The sequence below is a fragment of the Toxorhynchites rutilus genome, chromosome 2 (genome assembly GCF_029784135.1).
Source record: "Toxorhynchites rutilus septentrionalis strain SRP chromosome 2, ASM2978413v1, whole genome shotgun sequence".
NCBI lineage: Eukaryota > Metazoa > Arthropoda > Insecta > Diptera > Culicidae > Toxorhynchites > Toxorhynchites rutilus.
Genome location: NC_073745.1, coordinates 320970500 through 320990512, shown reverse-complemented (window position 1 = coordinate 320990512; position 20013 = coordinate 320970500). Strand labels below are relative to the sequence as shown.

At 39.0% G+C, this 20013-nt stretch overlaps 1 protein-coding gene and 2 non-coding genes across 3 annotated transcripts in view; 1 reads left to right on the top strand and 2 right to left on the bottom strand.

Moving 5' to 3' along the window:
- Nucleotides 1–20013, top strand: part of LOC129765055 (terminal nucleotidyltransferase 5C) — a 365409-nt gene that overhangs the window by 219254 nt on the left and 126142 nt on the right. The window lies entirely within an intron of this gene.
- On the bottom strand, nucleotides 3241–3312 carry Trnae-cuc (transfer RNA glutamic acid (anticodon CUC)). Its single transcript has one exon. It is a non-coding gene; the product is annotated as a tRNA-Glu (tRNA).
- Nucleotides 15810–15882, bottom strand: Trnam-cau (transfer RNA methionine (anticodon CAU)). The gene has a single exon. It is a non-coding gene; the product is annotated as a tRNA-Met (tRNA).

Here is a 20013-nt window from a genome sequence, read left to right as displayed (position 1 = left end):
AGCGCTCAACTCCCGAGTTGAACAGACGCGTTTCGTGTTCTGCTGTTATTTTGAAAAGTTTACGAGAGTTTTCGTGTGCTATCGCGATGTCCGCGATGAAACGCCCCGAAAACACATTTCGCATCGATTATGCGAATGTGCCGAAAAAGCCATCGTCTGAGGAAGTTCACCGTTTTGTCGGTGTAACGCTCAATATGAAGCGTGAGGAGATAAAGCGGATTCAGTATAGCCGCAATCTCGGGATCGCTTTCGTTAAAACTACTTCTCTCGAAGTTGCACTAAAAGTCGTTGAGGAGAATGACAACACGCACGAAATTACAGTAGACGGAAAGGCATATGTACTACGTCTAAAAATGGAGGATGGAGCGGTAGAAGTAAAAATATTCAATCTTTCCGAAGATGTATCGAATCAAAAGATTGACTCTGTGTATACGGAGAAGTATTATCCATTCGAGAAGAGGTGTGGGACGAGAAGCATTTTTTCACTGGGCTGCCGACCAGCGTTCGTATCGTGAGGATGACGGTGAACAAAAATATACCATCCTACGTTACCATCGATGGTGAAACGACACTCATATCATACTATGGTCAACAACAAACCTGCCGACATTGCAGTGAATTTATTCACAACGGCGTTTCGTGTGTGTAGAACAAAAAGTTACTTGTCCAAAAACTGGCAGCGAACAGCTCCTCCTATGCAGACGTTGCTAAAAACACAAAGCCCCAACGTACGAAACCATTAACTCCACAATCGGGCTGCGAAGGCGAGTGGCACAAAAGCAGCAGAAACAGCATCAACAGATACAGACATGTCTACAAGCAGCACAATGCCTCCTCCTGTTGTTTTAGTTCAGCGCGAAAATTTCTATGACATCGCTATACCCACAAATGTGCAACAAGACCACGAAACCGTAAACGAGCCATGGACCAAAGTTATTCGCAAATCACATTTGCAGAACGAACGGGAATGAGACAGACTCATCAACATGTAGCAGACGTTCAACACGAAGCACCAAAAAATGCGCTGTGATGATGGCGATGACCTACAGGACAATGACCTCTCCTGAAATAAGCATCTTCATCAGCTACAATATTGCGACCGTAAACGTAAACACGATCACGAACACCACAAAAATTAACGCATTTCAAACGTTCATCCGAACAATGGAGCTTGACATCGTGTTCATTCAAGAAATAGAAAGGGAGCAAATTACTCTCCCTGGCTACAACGTCATAGCTAATGTTGATCACATGAGAAGGGGCAACGCCATCGCGTTGAAAGACTACATCCAATTCTCACGTGTGGAGACGAGTTTGGACGGGTGATTGGTAGCTCTGCGTATTCACAATACTACGCTGCGTGTACGCTCCGTCCGGCTCGGCTCATCGTGCCCAGAGAGAACCATTTTTCAATGATACGATCGCCTTCTACCTTCGTCATCGTACCGATCATGTTATTTTGGCTGGCGACTTCAACTGCGTCATACGGCAATGTGATTCGACGGGATACAACATGAGTCCCTCTCTTCAGACTACCGTCCAACAGCTACAGCTGCATGATGTGTGGCTGAAACTGCGCAGAAATGACGTCGGACATACATATATCACGTCTAACTCTTCCTCACGCCTAGATCGTATATATGTAAGCAGAGGTTTGTGTGAACAATTACGAAATGTACATACACATGCATGCTTGTTTTCTGATCACATGGCATTAACATCACGGATATGTCTACCAAACCTCGGACAACCTCACGGGCGTGGTTTTTGGTCACTTCGACCCAATCTTCTCACCAACGAGAACATAACGGAGCTCCAGACACGATGGCAATTCTGGACACGCCAAAGGCGTAGCTATGGTAGCTGGATGGAATGGTGGCTGTTATACGGAAAGCCAAAACTAACCAGCTTCTTCAAATGGAAATCAAAACAAGTTCATGACGAGTTTCATCACGCGCAGCAAACGCTGTATACGCAGCTACGACGGGAATACGACGGCTATTACCAAAATCCGGGAATGCTAGTAACCATCAACCGCCTCAAGGGAGAAATGCTCGCTCTGCAACGACGGTTTACACAAGCTTTCGTTCGTATCAATGAGCAAATAGTGGCAGGAGAGTCTCTATCGATTTTCCATCTCGGCGAAAGGAGAAGAAAACGGACAACGATAACACGACACGATGCTATCACAACAGCTGATATATACGCGTCTTAAGCTTGTATCGTTCAATCTGGACCATGCTTTCAATCCGGTTTGACGGCATTGAGCTTCGTATTACGAAATGGGGGAGCAGGCATGACAATATGGGTTTGCAAAAGACATAAACGTGCTTTTAAAATAAAAATTATGAATGAAAATTATTTTTACCAAACCAAATTAGTACTCTAGGTAAACTAAAATCACTTTTGCTTGCAAGTAGTAAAAAAATATCATACACAAATTGTGTTTAAAGATAATTTTATATTATAATGGCAAGTTTTGGTGAGAATATCTGAAAATTGATAGAAAATAGTTTAAATTGGGGTCAGAACAGCGTACTTATAGCAAAGAAAAAAATTTCATTCAATTTTTAGCAATTTAAAACTGCCTTAGGGTCGACTAATCTGATAGAGAATAGTTGACCTCATACAAAATCTACTCCCCCGCATTATCGGTCCAAGTGGTGATTTCGGATTCCTTCGTCAATCCCGCTGTGGTAACTCAACCATTTCCACGAAGTTTTCTTTGTGATGATCCTTAGAAGACTAGTCTGAGAATACGTGTCGTACCACGTTAACATAATATAACCTAATAAAGTTATTGTTTCTATTCACAATATCACACAATAAGACAGAACTTTTTCCCATAGCAAAAGTTAATCATTTTCTGTGCTGTCATATGCAACATCATTATTTCCCTATACTCGCGTTTTTCGGAGCAGAAGTGTTTCGCACTAATCGTCGTGGAAAATGGATGGCATGAGGACACGCGAGCGCAAACACTCGATTCATCATCCATCCTCATCATACAAAATTAGTAGATAACTTGCGAAGATAACTTTTTATTTTCGAGTTTGGAAACAAATTTGCGTCTGCTCTCCGAGCATCAACCATGTTTTGAATAGATGAAGACGAAGTGCTTATGCGCGACACATAAAATGGCGATTTGTGGTGGGAGAAGATTTTTCACGATTCAGGGACAGGGCTCCTCGTGATTTTTAAAAAATTTATCCTACTTTCTCTTGGAAACAAAAAAAGAACTTCCCATACCGGGAATCGAACCCGGGCCTTCCGGGTGAGAGCCGGATATCCTAACCACTAGACAATATGGGACATGTTCATCTCACTTTTAACTTCCCACCATTCACTGCACCGAAACCTAAAACATCAAACCAGAAAAAGAACCCCGATTCCAACGCTCACCGTTCGGTGACCCTCTCGGTCCACTCTTGCATTGCGGGGGAGGCCACATAAACATTGAACTTGAACTCTGTGCGAATTTCCTCGTCCGAAAGCGCACGAACAAAAACGGAACAGTTTCGGGTAATAACTACCTGAAAAGCCTCTCGAAGCCTGAGCTATGGCTTTCCATTGTGTTCACCTCACTCTCGGTCATCGCGATATTTGTTTTATAATACAAAAATGAGGGAGAAAAAAATGAACCGACGGCTTTGAACTTTTAACATATTCATCCGTCTGTTGTATGCAGTGGACTTCGGCGGTTGAACTTCGCTAAACACTGTCCATTCAAATTAACGCGCGCCGAGTGTTTAGAATCTGGGTGTGAATCGAGCGGAAGAAGGTTCACACAATATGGAAATGCCGAAACGCTCTCCGCGGCCTTCGCTGGGGCGTATGACAGATTGTCGTCTGCGGGAAGTGCGATTTAGCCAGGGCATTGTTTTAGAAATTTCACGGGCAGTCGGAGTGTTGCGTTCTGGGGAGAGAGATGACAAAAGTCGGACGAAGGGTAATGCGTCTTTTTTCTCTGGATGCTCATCAGCTTGGGTGAATGTTTTATATATGAATTCTATAGAGTTGAATTTACAGTTAAATAATTAAACAATTAGCGCTGTTCAGATCTTCTACCGTGACCCATGGTGACGCGAATAATATTACGTTGAGAAGACAGATTTCCTCGAGAACGATATGATAATACCACGAAGGAACATCTATCGAATTATATTTTTTGACGTAGAACTACGTCTAACCGGAAGATATAGGGGGTGAAATGGAAATCTAGGCACTGAACAAGTAGGAAAAAATGCAAGCTTATAACTCGAGCGTTTCTCAATAGATCGCAAAGGTTTTTGCATCAATTGGTAGGAAATATATCTACGCATCTATCATAACGAATAACATTTCATTTTTCTTGAGATAAATAATTGAATAATTGTGAAATATCAAGCGTTGTCCAAATGCACTATGTGCCCATTTTTGATTGGTCCATTTTGTGCTCCTCAAATCGTACCGGCCAAAACGGACAACCAGAGCAGCAGCGAAATAGAATGAAGCACGATTGGAAAAGAAAAAGAAAAAAATTAACGAAACATTGGTCGCAGTCTCACACATGCGTAATTCTCGAGCCAGCCAGTCAGCTTAAAAATCCCCGCTCCGCTGCCGTAACGATCATTCTCATTCAAACCGTACACCACATCGGTTCGCATCACAACACATCAACAAACCAACCCAAGTAACCATGTCTGACCATGGCAAAGGAGGAAAAGTGAAGGGAAAGGCAAAATCCCGCTCGAACCGTGTTGATCTGGAGTTCCCCGCAAGGGTAGCTAGGCCGAGCGCGTTAGTACCAGTGCACCAGTCCACCTAGCCGGCGTTATATAGTTTCGGCCGCCGAAGTGATCGAGTTAGCTGGCAAAGCTGCTCGCGACGATAAGAAAACCCGCATTCGGAACAGAACACATTCGGTTCGGTGGACATCAAGACAACAGGCAGTTGCAACGAGTGGCGAGTGGCAAACGCAATCGCAAAACGGCATCAGATAGCAGAAGAAAAAAGTTTGTTCTTTATACAAACTGCTTTGGTGGCAAATCCAGAACAAGGCAGCATCGAGGGCATTCGAAATGTTTTTTTTTTCAAAACCACGAGTACAAAGTTTTCGAAATTGGAACCATTCCATAAAACAAGGCGCTTTTCAGGGCCATTAAACCTTCCAAAAAAGAGTTTAGGAAATACAGTTCAATGCTTTCTAAAACATTATCCAAAATAATAATAAAACACAAATTGATTTTTTCATAATTTGTTTGCCAGGATCTGATGAGTATCTGAATTTGGCAGTTGTTCTGAGCTCATTGATAGTTGGGGACTTTACTGATTATTCAATTTTCACCAATTCTTAAATTGTTTCCAGATTGAAAGTGCAGTAATTTACAATTAGTTCGAAATTAAGCTAATTGGACGGACATGTAATGCAACTTATTTAGTTGGACATTTTTGTAAACATAGAGATCCAAATTATGACCCCACATTGAAAGTCGACACTGTACCACTGTCATCGCAAATGTTCAATTACAGGTTAAAATCGCCTCCAATGCGACACTGAGGTGTGCTTCGGCACGTCGCATTAAATATAATTTACTATACAACATGTCACGAGCTGGAAGAGAAGAAATTTTCCAACTGTGAAAGCTGTGGCGAGTGGTAAACGCAATCGTTAAACAGGAAGGTTTAGTCGAACAAGATGGGGATATCGAGTGATAACAAAACAATAAACTCTTTAGATTGAAGATAATTTTGTGATCCTGAAAAGGACCCTTTTTAGCAATCCAACGAGCGAACAAATCGTAATGAATGTATTATTTTGCCATCGCTCCCTTTTAACGCTCATTCGTTCATCTCGTTGGACTCGCCCCTCTGGCTGAGTCTGCCGATTTGTCTCTATTCTGTGAGTGTGTAGCGCTAGAGTATAAAACACGCGGACCCCAAAAAAATATCTTATTTACTTTCAAACCGTAAACCCGTGTGGTTGTACGGCATCGACATCGTGGACGTAACAAAGGAGGAAAAGTTAAGGAAAAGGCAAAGTCTCACTCGAACCGTGCAGGTCTCCAGTTCCCTGTTGGTCGCATTCACTGATTGCTCCGCAAAGGTAACTAGGCCGAACGGATTGGTGCCGGAGCACCAGTATACCTAACAGCGATTATAGAGTTTCGGCCGTCGGAGTGCTCGAGTTGGCTTGCAAAGCTGCTCACGACAATCAGAAAACCCGCATCAAGAACAGAGCAGCTTCGGTTCGGCGCTCATCAAGGCAACAATTAGTTTCAGTGAGTGGCAAAGTGTTTCTCCGGCACGTCGCATTAAATGTAATTTACTGAACAACATGTACAAGCTGGATAGGAAGAAATTTTCCAACTGTGAAAGCTGTGGCGAGTGGCAAACGCAATAGCTAAACAGGAAGGTTTAACCGAACAAGATGGGAATATCGAGTGATAACAAAAACACAACACCAAAGGTTCTTTTCAGAACCATCAACATGTTCATAAAGAGTAAACAGTAAACTAATCCATTTTTCAGGTAGATAGGTAGGTATTCACGTAGGAGAAGAAAATAAAACAATATATTTAAAATATATATTTAACAAAAGCTGTTCCCTTTGTATAGTCCTACGTCACTCCGGTTATGTCCCCGACATTACCCACCCGTCTTTTTTCAGCTATTTTTCGAACTTAAATGACGTCGTACATTCTTTTGTTATTGCATTTCCAGCGTGAAAAAAAAAAGAAGTATTGTAAGATTGTATCTCCCTCAATGTGTTTGTTGTAAATCATCGATATTGGCGTTACATTTGTCTTTGTTAATTATGCAGAAATAACGTTTTTTTTGACAAAATCGTTATCGATAGTACTATGAACATCGAAGAAGTTGAAGAATGGCGATATTTGGATGCTTCAATTGCCAAATCGATTAACTCCATAAAACAAGAAGCCGAGAAAAATGTTCTGCCATTATTTGCTTGAAGCGTGAAGGTGACAGACTAATCACGAGCGAGCTTGAGCACAAGCGTATTATATTTTGTTTACAAACAACACACAGTAGACTTCCAAGATCTTCCAGAATGTTCTGCCATGCAAATGAAACACAAATATCTGCATTACTCGGGAATTAATCAAGCAAACGAAACCAACTTTGGCATGTGGAGGTATTAGAGTGCAATAAATGTTTCTATGGTAATTAGACACTCCTCCCCCCTCTTTAAGGGGGGCTGCCATACAAATGAAACACAAATTTCTGCATTACTCGAGAATTGATCAAGCAAATCGAGCCAAATAATTTATCAAACGTTATCACATCCACGTTTTCTTACTAAGCGCACGTTCACGGGTCCTCGCAGAACTGTTCTTTGATTGATCTTCTAATCTACCCTTTAAAATTATTTTTCAACATTATAATATCAGATTATTTTCAGACGCAATTTTCGTTCAAGATTTTTCAACCACTTACAAATAACATGTTTCCCCGTTACATGGAATAAATGTTTGATACAGAAAATATGATAGAATGTCTTAAATATGATAGGGATGTCTTCTCTAAATCGGACAATTCCTTTCTCGAGTTTTGCTCTTATCAATTTAATATTTCGGATTTCGGGGAGGAAATGGAAAACATGACTGACCAAGTTGGCTATCGTTAAACTAATCAACGAATCACTTTATTCTCTCTACTCATCGATCACTAATACAATGGTTATATAAAAGTCTTTGTTTACCACATTTCTCTAGCTAGTGGGTTTAGACACAAAGTTCGAATGAGAATAACTCCTACAATCAACACATTCGGCGATCCATTTTTATTTATATAGATAGAAGACGACATAAGAGTGCGTTTTATCACATTAAAATCGATTTCCACTTTCGAACGAAGATCAATTCCGTTACCGCAAACATCAAATGGACTAGCAACGCTTGTTAATATGTAATTGTCAATATTTCGAATTTTCCTATTTCCCTTCAGAGTTGTCCGAAAATAATTCTCGCGTTATGCAGAAATTTGTGTTTCATTTGTATGGGAGCATCCCTTCAAAGAGGGGGGAGGAGTGTCGAACTACCATTGAAACGTTTATCGATCCCTAAAATCTCAATATGCGAAGTTTGATTCCATTCGTTTGATTAGTTCTCAAGTTGTTCAGCACCCTCCCACCCCCTCTTTAGAGAGGGGAAAGGAGTGTCAAACCACCATAAAAACTGGAAGTTTGTCATATCTATGGTATAACCGCAAGGGTGACGTAGGACTATCGTTGATTTAGAGATCATTCGTTTGAAGTTGAATCTAAATCCATTCTGAATGAATGAATGAATGAATATTTGGGGGACTTCGAAAACGAGAGCGTTACGTTGGAGGCACAAGGTTTTATGCATCCAACATAGGATACGAAAAACCTTGTTCTGAAGAATAATCTTCAGAAGCTTTCCTGCTAACTGTACATGATTGACAAATCACAAACCCAAATGTATTATATTATCCATATGGATAGAAAACATTAAAATAAACTCTTTCGCTTGAATGTAATTTTCAATTCAAAGAGGAACTGGCAGATTATTTTCCAGCAACGATTAGATATTTCCACATTTTCCTCGATACTGGAAGCCCACCAGTGGTTAATGCTAATTCGATAACCACCTGTTAAAAGCACTTGATTGAAACATATTTGGTCACAGTGTTACGTGGATAGAAAACATTCAAATAAACTCTTTCACATGAATGTATTTTTAAATTCCCAGAGGAACTGGCAGATTATTTTCCGGATCTTTCTCGATGCTGAAAGGCATCCAAACGGAAAGAATTCCGTGCGTGTATGTGTGTGTAGCGGCTGCTTCGATGGTCACCTTCTCTTCTCCTGAAGGATCGGCTTCTCTGTGCTCCCTCACAGTTTCAAACAAACTGCTTGCGTTTCAGGGCAGATCTCGATCCTTCGCCGTCCAGCATCCTCAGCAACGATGTTGTCTTGTCGATGTCCTCACGAAAAATGAATGCGTCTCACCACCAGAATATCGCTTAGGTATGCTTTCTGTGCGTGTTTGAATCGAGAGAAGGCGTGGTTTACGATGGCAATTTGGGAGGCAAACTAGAGGGGAATGAACTCTCTGAGCTCGGAACTTTCGGCGACAGAGCAATAATCGATTGCGGGCGCATACAATATTGGATACGGAAATATCCTACTGATGGGGAAGAATAATCTTCAGAAGCTTTCCTGCTAATTACACTTGGTTGAAAAATTACAAAATCAAATGTATTTGATCGCTGTGTTATATGGTTAGAAAACATTAAAATAAACTCTTTCACATGAATGTATTTTTAAATTCCCAGAGGAATTGGTAGATTATTTTCCAGAAATGATTAGATCTTTCCGGAACTTTCTCGATGCTGAATGGCATCCAAACGGAAAAGATTCCGCGCGTGTATGTGTGTAGCGATGTCTTCCCGGGGAACCGTTTGTGGCATCACTCTCCTCCTGATGGATTCCCTTCTGTCCTAGGGTGCACAAACAGGCTCTTGGTGACACCGTTCATCCGCGCTTTCATGATAAACGAAATTAGCTTCACAACAACAGCGACAACATGCTCCAATCGCTGTTCAATCATAACTGAGTGGGTTTACGAGCGGCGCTCGCTTATATACCGATTGGTGATTTCAATAGGCTGTTTTGGAAGCAATTTTAAGACTATTGAAACAAGTTTTTGGATCAAAAAGTAACAAGTATAGAACGCGTAGACATTTTATCTTTCGAATGAAGTGTTTATCATACCATTTCGTTCAGTTGTTTAGGAGCTATTAACGCTCAAAATCTCGGTCTCCGGCGTAACGCATTCGTTTTCGAAACTTTGATTTTACACCCCGGTATAGAAATGAAAGACGTAGTCCTACGTCAAAACATTTATTGCTCCCTAAAACCTCCACATGCCAAATTTGGCTCCATTTGCCTGATTAGTTTTCGAGTTATGCAGAAATTTGTCTTTCATTTATATGGCACCTCCCCCTTAGAGAGGGGGCTGGAGTGTCTAACTACCATAGACACTTTTATTGCACCCTAAAACCTCCACATGCCAAATATGGTTTGGTTTGTTTGATTAATTTCCGAATAATGCAGAAATTTGTGTTTGCAACCCCCCCCCCCCCCCCTTTAGACACGGGGGGAGAGGCCTCGAACTATCATAAAAACCTTCCCCGACCCCAAAAACCCCTACATACCAATTTTCATGTCAGTCGGCTCAGTAGTTTCCGAATCCATAAAAATCAGACAGACAGAAAGACATCACTCTATTTTTATATATATAGATTAGCTAATAGGAGTGTTTGCTATTAAAGTGATGTATCGCTTCTTAAGTACTGTATGAGATACACAGAAATCAAAACAATACTGTGCCTATTGAATATTCGACACATACTCGACATTGGCTCATGGTAACCGTAGTTCGTGCGTGACAACGGTATCTGGAGAAAGTTGTGAGACCTCAGATTTTTTTGCTGAATGTTGAAGTTCACAAGCTGTAAAAATTCTGAGCAATCAATATGCGACAATAACAGGTCGGAGATGAAACATATTTTGGCAACGTATCGACGATTAAACAAAGAATCCTGTCCGATGAGTTTGCAGCGATCTTCGTAACTGGAGAGGTTGTTGGGATCATTCCAAGGATAGAATAGTTTCTAAACGTAGGATGCTGTTTTGGTAGTATGGTGACCAAACGATCGATGCGTATTCGAGTATCGAACGAGTATGTTTTGTTGTACGAAACATAAATCCAAGCATTCTAGATGACTTCGTTGCAGTATATGCAATGTGTTCACGAAAAGGTAGCCTAGAGTCCAGCATAACTCCTAGGTCCTTGACACAACTGACACGTTGTAATATACGATCCCGCAGCTAATACTCGAAGTGCACTGCAGTGCGTTTACGCGAGAATGATATGATTGTGCATTTGGTGGGAATATCACACCATGCAGCGAAGACGTCGATTTGTGACTGGAGAAATGCCGCGTCTTGTACACTACGAATCAAATGGTACAGTTTACAATAGTCCGCGTAAGATGATTTTTGGCAATCCAGAACAAAATTGATGGAATAGCAGAAAGATGTATGTTCCTAAGTGACTTCCTTGTGGAACACCAGAAGTAACACCAAAAGGCTTGTAGATAGAGTCCCCGATTTTGACGGACATCTGCCGATTTACCAAATAGGATTGGAGCCAACTAAGAAAGGAGCCGTTGAAACCAAGACGATTAAGTTTTGCAATGATTACCTGATGATTGATGGTATCGAAAGCCGCCGAAAAATCGGTGTAAACAACTAGGTTTATGACTGTGGATCGTTTCGAAATGAATCCATGTTGTTGTTCGGCTATGTAGCTCTTGCATGTGTACGAGATGTAATCCAAGACGATGAGTTCGATTAATTTGGATATTACATATAAGCAAGCGATCTCTCTGTAATTCTGGACTTCTTTCTTACAACCTTTCTTAAAAACTGAACTTTCAGCATATTTTTTCAAAATAACGGAAGGGATACCGTCCGGTCTAGGATTGGAAGAGTGTTTTCGTTTATAGCAGCCGTCTTCAATGACGTTCTGGTTAATTATAGGTGGTGACTCCTGATCAAGACACTCATTGACAAAAACGCTCTGGAATTGTCATTTGGCAATTGAATTTGGGAAAAATAATTTTCATTCATAATTTTTATTTTGAGAGTGGGCGCATTCCTTCTGCAAATCCATATTGTCATGCTCACTCCCCCCAATTCGTAATACGAAGGTCAATGTCGTCAACGCGAATAACGAAATTAAACGGACAACCTACAAATGTCTCCGTAGGAAAAATAGTGCAGCGGGATAACTAGATTTTCATAATGATATAAACATATTATAGTATGGAGGTAATCAGATTGGTTTCTGACATAAATTATTTATTATTTATTGGCTGAAAAGATGTTGTCATTCAGTGGTGTTAAAACTTATTATTAAAGAAATTTGTTTTGAATATGTACACTTAAAACTAATTTTTAATTTTAGGGTGGTCCGAAAAATAGTTTTTTTTTACATTTTTTCCAAAATAATTTACTTAAGTTCTAGGATAAAACGTTATAAAAAGTTTTTCATTTAGAATCGCATGTAGATTCCATTCTTTTAGTTAGATTTCTTAAATGGTTACAATTTCACAAAGTATTGGAATTTCATAAATTTTTAAAAACTCATATCTTCATTTTGGTGAGTTCGCCACGGCACCACTGTACATCAAACTTTGTTGAGCTGGTAGGGTTTTCCAAAGAAAATACAAAAAAAAGTCACAGGAGGGTTGTGTCCGAGACACGACCGCATAGTTGACGTAGGATTTCGTTAGGCTATCTGTTGTTTTTTGTATATGTTTGAAGAATTACATCGTTAAACTCTTTGATAATGATTTGGTTTTAATGTTAGGAAACACATTTCGGTAGGAACAAAAATGCCCCCTACTTTCATGTATTTGCAATGTCGATTTCCCCCAGGCAGCTTGGTTTTGATGTCTCTCTTAGGGACCCGCCGCATGTGTCGTCAATTTCGACAAATCAGATTCCGTTGGGATAGGGGTTGAGATTTTTCAATTGTTCGATAGTTAGTTTCATGACATATATTATTTTCTTCAATATAAAAAACTAGCTAACCCGGCAAACTTCGTCCCGCACATTTACTTGATTAATTCTCGAGTAATGCAGAAATTTGTGTTTTATTTGTATGGCAGCCACCCCTAAGAGAGGGGGGAGGGGTATCTAACCACCATAGAAACATTCATTTCACCCTAAAGTTTCCATATGCCTAATTTGGTTTAATTTGCTTGATTAATTCTCGGGTAATGCACAAATTTGTGTTTCATTTGTACGGCAGCCCCCTCTAAGAGAGGGGGCTGCCGTACAAACTTTCACATGCCAACTTTGGTTTCGTTTGATTGATTAATTTCCGAGTAATGCAGAAATTTGTGTTTCATTTGTATGGCAGCCCCCCCTTAGAGAGGGGGGAGGGGTCTCAAAATATCACGAAAACCTTCCCCGGCCCCAAAAACCCCTACATACCAATTTTCATGTCGATCGGTTCAGTAGTTTCCGAGTCTATAAGAATCAGACAGACAGACAGACATCACTCCATTTTTATTTTTATTTTTTTTTTCAATTCATTTATTTGTAAGGCTCAATCGCATGAGCCTTGCGGAGCCACTAATTCATGATTTGTTTTTACAGAATTTCAACTTAAATCTATGTTTAGTAGGTTTCGACCGATTACTCGCGGTTTACTCGAGGTTAGAGGGGCAACAATTTTTGTGGGATGGATCAGGTTAGGGATATGGATATGAGGTATCGTTGTCTCAACCGAGCACTCCATTTTTATATATATAGAAGATTGTTGTGGAGTGCCGAAATCGATTGACCCAAAAATTTCATCAATCCATCATTAAATGATTGAGCAATAAGCGTTTGAAATTGGACAATTTTCACGATGTGCTCGATTTTCGATTTTCAATTTGTACCCCAATATGTTCCCGAAAGACGTAATCCTACGTCAAAAAATCACAGGAGGGTTGCGTCCGAGACACGACCGCATAGTTGACGTAGGATTCCGTTATGTTATCGGTTACATGTGTCGGGTCTACACTTCAATAAAAATACTTGTTTTCCTGCAATTAGTTTATATCAGACTTTATTGTACAGCACACCAAATATTTCCGTCCGCTCGCTATCCGTTCTACCATTCAACTCCCCTTTTCTCTATCTCCTCTCTCTCTCTGACCTTCTACGTCCTCTCTCTTTCTCATATACGCTCACATCATACTCTCTGTGTTCAGCACTACTTCTTACTCGAGGGACAAGACCCTACAACATGCTGATATTGGATATGTTTGAAGAATCACATTGTTAAACTCTTCGATAGTAATTTGGTGGCCCTGAAAAGGGCCGTTTTGTCTGGTTGTTAGGTATTCTTGGTTCACTCTACGAATGTCCATAACCGAGTGATAATGATAGAAAGATGGTGATTAGTCATTTGATGGTGCGTATCACGATAGAAGAAGTGGAATGAGATATGATGAAAGCCGCCTTCTGTGGGCCTGGACGAGCTGACTCCTGTGTTATGTATGGATGAAATAAAGAAAAAAAACTCATCAATGTTATATAAGGTAATTATCATTATCGAACACAATTATCAAGTTTTCTCACCAGAAAAAAGTGTTATTTTATTATAGAGAAAATATATTTGAAATGGAAAGGGTAATTTGATTTATAATTTTTACTTTCTGAGTGTTTACTCAACCCATGGAAATTCGCTTTAAACCCAATGGAACACGATGCTACATGCCTCAATGCGAATTTCAATTGGACATTGATATCGGTCATTGATATGAAATTTCACGAAGCAACCAACATAAAAGTTTCAAATTTAAATTTTATTAATATTCTATCAAACATAAGTTCTATTCAGTTCATTGAAATATTCTTCAATTAATCCATCGAAAGATTCTTATTGGAACGAAAATAAAAAAAAACCATTCATCGCTCCATATTAATTCGCCAGCACGTATGCAATCAGCAATGCCCACGCTAGTTACAATGAGCACTATCCATTTGTGCGCGTCGTTAGTTAAACTATCGATCACGAAGGTATTGAGATGCTGATTTCCCCCAGACACCTTGGATTTGAAATCTCTGTTAGGGAATACAAAAGCTCCCCCTACTTTCATGTAATTGCAATGCCTATTTCCGCCGGGCGGCTTGGTTTAGATGTCTCTGTTAGGGAATACACTTCGGTGGAATCAAAAGTTCCCACTATTTTGATGTCCTGATCTCTCCGTATCTTCAATTTCGACCAATCAGAACGAGGTATTTCCGTTTGGAGATTTTTTGATTGTTTGCTAGTTAGTTTCATATGATATATTATATTATCAATTGTGATGAATTGTTATGGAGTGCTCAGATCGATTGATGCAAATATCTCGTAAATCCATCAGGAAATAACTGACCAATTATTATAGGTACATGAGCCGCCGCATGTGTCGTCAATTTCGACCAATCAGAAGTGGGTATTTTCGTTAGGATAGGGGTTGAGATTTTCCAATTATTCGATAGTTAGTTTCATGACATATATCATTTGATTCAATGTAAAAAATTGTTATGCAGTGCCGGAATTGATTGACGCAAAAATCTCATCAATCCATCATGAAATGACTGAGCAATAAGCGTTTGAAATTGGACAATTTTCACGATATGCTCGATTTTCGATTTTCAATTTGTTCCCCAATATGTTCCCGAAAGACGTAATCCTACGTCAAAATTTTTCTCAAATAGCCCATAAATTTTCCAACTAGATATCTGGATTTCGATTTACGATTTTTTGAAATAATGCGCAATATACGAACACGAATACGAATTGAATTTGGATACGCCCTTTTAATAAATCAATCGTAATTTAAATTGGTCATATGAGAATGACAATTATGGTTTTGGGTGACTTCCATCATACGTACCAAGTTTCAATAAAATCAAAGAAGATCGCATAATTTGGAGTTTTTCGCCTTGATCTACAAGAGAAAAATAATGTTACAAGTGTTTCAAATATATATACAGCAGAACTGATCCGACAAAGTCATCACGGAATTCTCGAACAGAGAATTTCTTCGGACCCGAGCTGTTACTTGTCGGGTCGGATTAACATAAAATAGCCGCACTTACTCGAAATGATAGCGTAATCCCTTCATTTCTCACGCAGCAATGGTTTCCAATGAATAGTAACAAAAGCAGATGCCAAGTAAACATTCAGAAGCAACAGTATTGAGGATAAAATTTATGGAAAAAAGTTGCTTGCCCCGAGTGAGGATCGAACTCACGACCTTAAGATTATGAGACTTACGCGCTACCGACTGCGCTATCGAGGCAACTATGAGTACTCGCGCAAAATTACAGAAAATGCTAAAGAAAAACAATAAATAGAAACGTCTATTGCTTTAACTGGAAAACAGCACACGTGTATACAGCTGTACTGCAGCCTAGTAGAAGATGAGTGAAGAGCAGACTCAAGTTTCATCTTCTATAAGATATCAGTGTATTTCATTGTAACGCACGTAGGGCAAGTGCGGATAAGACGGACAGTGAGGATAATATGGACATGCGGTTGATCCGTATAGTTACATTCTAAATTTAAAATTTATTTCAATGAGAACCCATGTTATTCTCTAATATTTTAACCACACTATGACAATGAATACTGATCAAAAGTGGAAAAGGGAAACAAAAACCGAGAATCATGAATGATGCCGCATGTGGATATTATTTTTGCGGCTTCGATATTAACCGTTCGAGTGCGGAGCAAAATATGCCAAAGTGCGAGTAAGTTTGGGTATATATATGAATGCTTTAGCTTCAGTGCCATTTTCTAAATCCATCGAAAAATGGATGAGCAACAAGCGATAGAATCTAGTCTTTTTCAATCTATATCCCTAATATGCCCCGAAAGACAAAATCCTATGTTAAAAGGCGCTCCCCGCAGTTACAAGAGGAGCGCTCAAACGGTTAAAAGGGGACACCTGTCTAGAAGATCGAAAAATAAGTTATCATTAGTTATTCAAGTATTTAATATTATTTTCGTTATTATTTCGAAACTTATTTTACTGGTAGTTTTGTTCCGATATGTTACATTACATCAAAACGATATTAGGAATGCACGGAAAAGTTGAATTATTAAAATAAAGATACTGGAGAGACGAAACGGGTAGTGAAATATTGAGATCACATCCAATGCATGATGGAAAATGATGGAAAGAATATTCAACTTTTTTTCTATCACTTTCTCTGTTTGTTCTATTTCAGTTGGTGGACAGACAAACGATGGGAGAGAGAGCGGAATTATATCTCTCATAAGCCATAAATCTCTACGCTTCTTATATTGAGAACCTGTCGAGACCGAAAAGTAGGTTTGTTTTAATTTCAGAAAAAAAAACTATGGATGGGTTATACCTATTTTTTTTTTCAATTCATTTATTTGTAAGGCTCAATCGCATGAGCTTTGCGGAGCCACTAATTCATGATTTGTTTTAACAGAATTTCAACTTAAATCTATGTTTAATAGGATTCGACCGATTACTCGTGGTTTACTCGAGGTTAAAAGGGCAATGGGTTATACCTATGATATATCCGCAAGGTTGACGTAGGACTGCCGTTGGCTTAGTAATCATTTGTGTTTCTTCAATTAGCAATAATCGCACCTTGTTACTCATTTGGTACGATATCGCCGCTGCGCAGAGCTATCTTTCGTGTGTATTGATTAAATTATTGATTAAACTAGTGAATGAATAAAACAATTTACGAATTCAATTGCAAACAAATCCCAATTTAGGTCAATTCATGCATTATGGTAGTAGTTATCGCAGCAAATAGTTATCAACATTTTGCCTAATCATCGAACGGTATACGTAGAAATTCAGTGAGCTGGCGACATGAAGGGATATCTTCCAATGCAGTCTTGAATAACCGAACCAAAGCGTTGCATTTGTACCCGCTTTTGTAGACCGTGTTAGCAAAATGAATTTCAGAGAGTACAAATGCTTGGAGGTATAAAAGTACTGTACTCCGATTATCATAAACGCAAACGAGTACAAGAGTACCCGCAGCTTGCATCTTTTTTTCATTGCCAATTTCCCCATGCTCCATGGTTTTGAAACCTGTGTTAGGAAAACATCCATTAATTCCAGCTATCGTACCTCAATCGTTGCGCAATCACAACTGAGTGGATTTCCGAGCGGCACTTGCTCATATACCGATTGGTATGATCTCAAAAGCTCGTTTTGAAAGCAATTTTATGGCTATTGAAACAAGTTTTTGGATCAAAAAGTAGCAAGCAGAGAACGCGTAGACGTTTTATCTTTCGAATGAAGTGTATATCATATCGTTTCGTTCAGTTGTTTAGGAGCTATTAAGGTGAAGGTGGAAGCTAGCCACAAATGGCTGCCACAATGGCGCTCATTTCTTTCATCTCCCTCCTTCACCTCTCGCCCGAAAATCAATAATTTTGCGAAACAGTGTGAAGAAAATGATCGTTTTCGCACACTTCCCATCAAGTAATATCAACCAAACTCTAATCGATTAATCACAAGATATTAAATTTTCATCTGCTTTCGCACCGTATAGTGAAGAACGTCGGAAAACTCGAGCAAGTGCTCTGAAAGTTAAATTTTCGTTTTTCAATCTTCTGCAATGGTTTTGTTTGTATTGGTGAAAGCATTGTTATTTTTTCGACACTGATGCCAAACAACATCATCGAAACAGCTATAAAAACCACTCAATAAAATGTTATTCCGGAGTCATAGCGTCCCATGTCATGAAAATCAATAGAATAAAATTGTGTTGATATCAATACAATTATTATTTTTACGTTTAATGGGTCTATAATGTAAGTTTTAGCAACTTTAACATTGGGTAAGAAAATTGTATTGCAGAGCTCGGAACACTGCCACGGCTGCCTATGCTTTCAAAAACAGTAAACGGAAAAGTATTAAATTCAATCTAAATGCCTCGGCCAACGAAGAGAAGAGTTAAGGCTTTCCAACGTGAATATGTGAAAACAATACGATCAACGAAGGAAAATATTAAGGAATTATCAACATCGAGTTACTATGCGGAAGAACTTGTTAATACCAAAAGTGCCCCAATTCGCATGTGTTATAAATTTGCTCATGTTACGCTCGCGTATAATCAGAATCATATGCAAATGCACCTTCTATATATATTTATATTTGCAATTGTTCATCGGAACATATCGTTCATACATTTTACTTTAGTATTGAATTGTTATTTGTTTTTTTTTTCAAATGTATTCAAAGACTCGTGTCAATGAAGCGCCACACAGTCTGATAAGTGAATTGATCTATTTACGTGTGCTTTGCTCTTCTCTCACAAACACTATTACCCCATTTTTACACGAGGGTTTACCTATACTACTACAATGGCTAGCTTCCACCTTCACCTTAACGTTCAAAATCTCGTTCTCCGGAGTAACGCTTCCGTTTTCGAAACTTTGAACTTTCGTCCCAGTATAGAAATGAAAGACGTAGTCCTACGTCAAAAAATGGGTGGGTTATATCTATGATATTACCGCAAGGTTGAAGTGGTACTACCGTTGTTTTAGTAAGTATTTGTATTGAATTGATTAAAATATCGATTGAATTAGAAAATTTTGAATTCAATTGAATTCAACATATTTGCTTTGTAAGTAAAAAGTTTAAATAGTTACCATTTAAGATCAATTCATACATTGTGATAGATTATGTTCTTCATTACAAGTAAATTTTTTGACCGTCCTTTTACGTTTGATATGATACCTAGGACTTCCAAAATATTTGAACGGAAAAATTGTCAAACAATAATTGTATTTTACATCTCCCTCTGAAAATATTGCATCTCTCATGTTTACGTAGTTCTCGAACCGCGAAAGTTAATTCAATTCTAGTATCTGAAATGACGATTTTCCCAAGCTTCTCAGTTTAGAAGTTCGTTTTAGGGAAGCATATTCCGGTTTGCATAAAGACAAAAGAGTACAAAAGTACTTGCAACTTGCATATATTTGTAATGCTAGCTAGGTGGGAACGAAAATACCTCCAACTTGCATGTATTTGCAAAGTGGATTGCCACAGGTAGATTGATTAAGAAGTCTGTGTTGGGGAAACCGTAAATCGGATCAATCAAAACTTGGCAGTTAGGGAGTTTAGATAACGCTTGACATTTTACAGTTTTTCAACTGTTTATCTCATGGAAAATAACAGTTTATTAATTATGATAGACGCGTAGAACTATTTTCTATCAATTGATGCAAACATCTTTCCGGTCTATTAAGAAATGTTCGAGTTATAATCATTCGGAACCTTCCATTTTTTCCGGCATGTTCTGTGTTATGTTTTTAATTCTACTCCCATACACTCCGATTAGACGTAGTCCTACGTCAAAACATTGAAAAACACTTTTTGTGACACATTTTATTGTTCTGTTGTATCAGGTCATTTTGAATTAAACACATT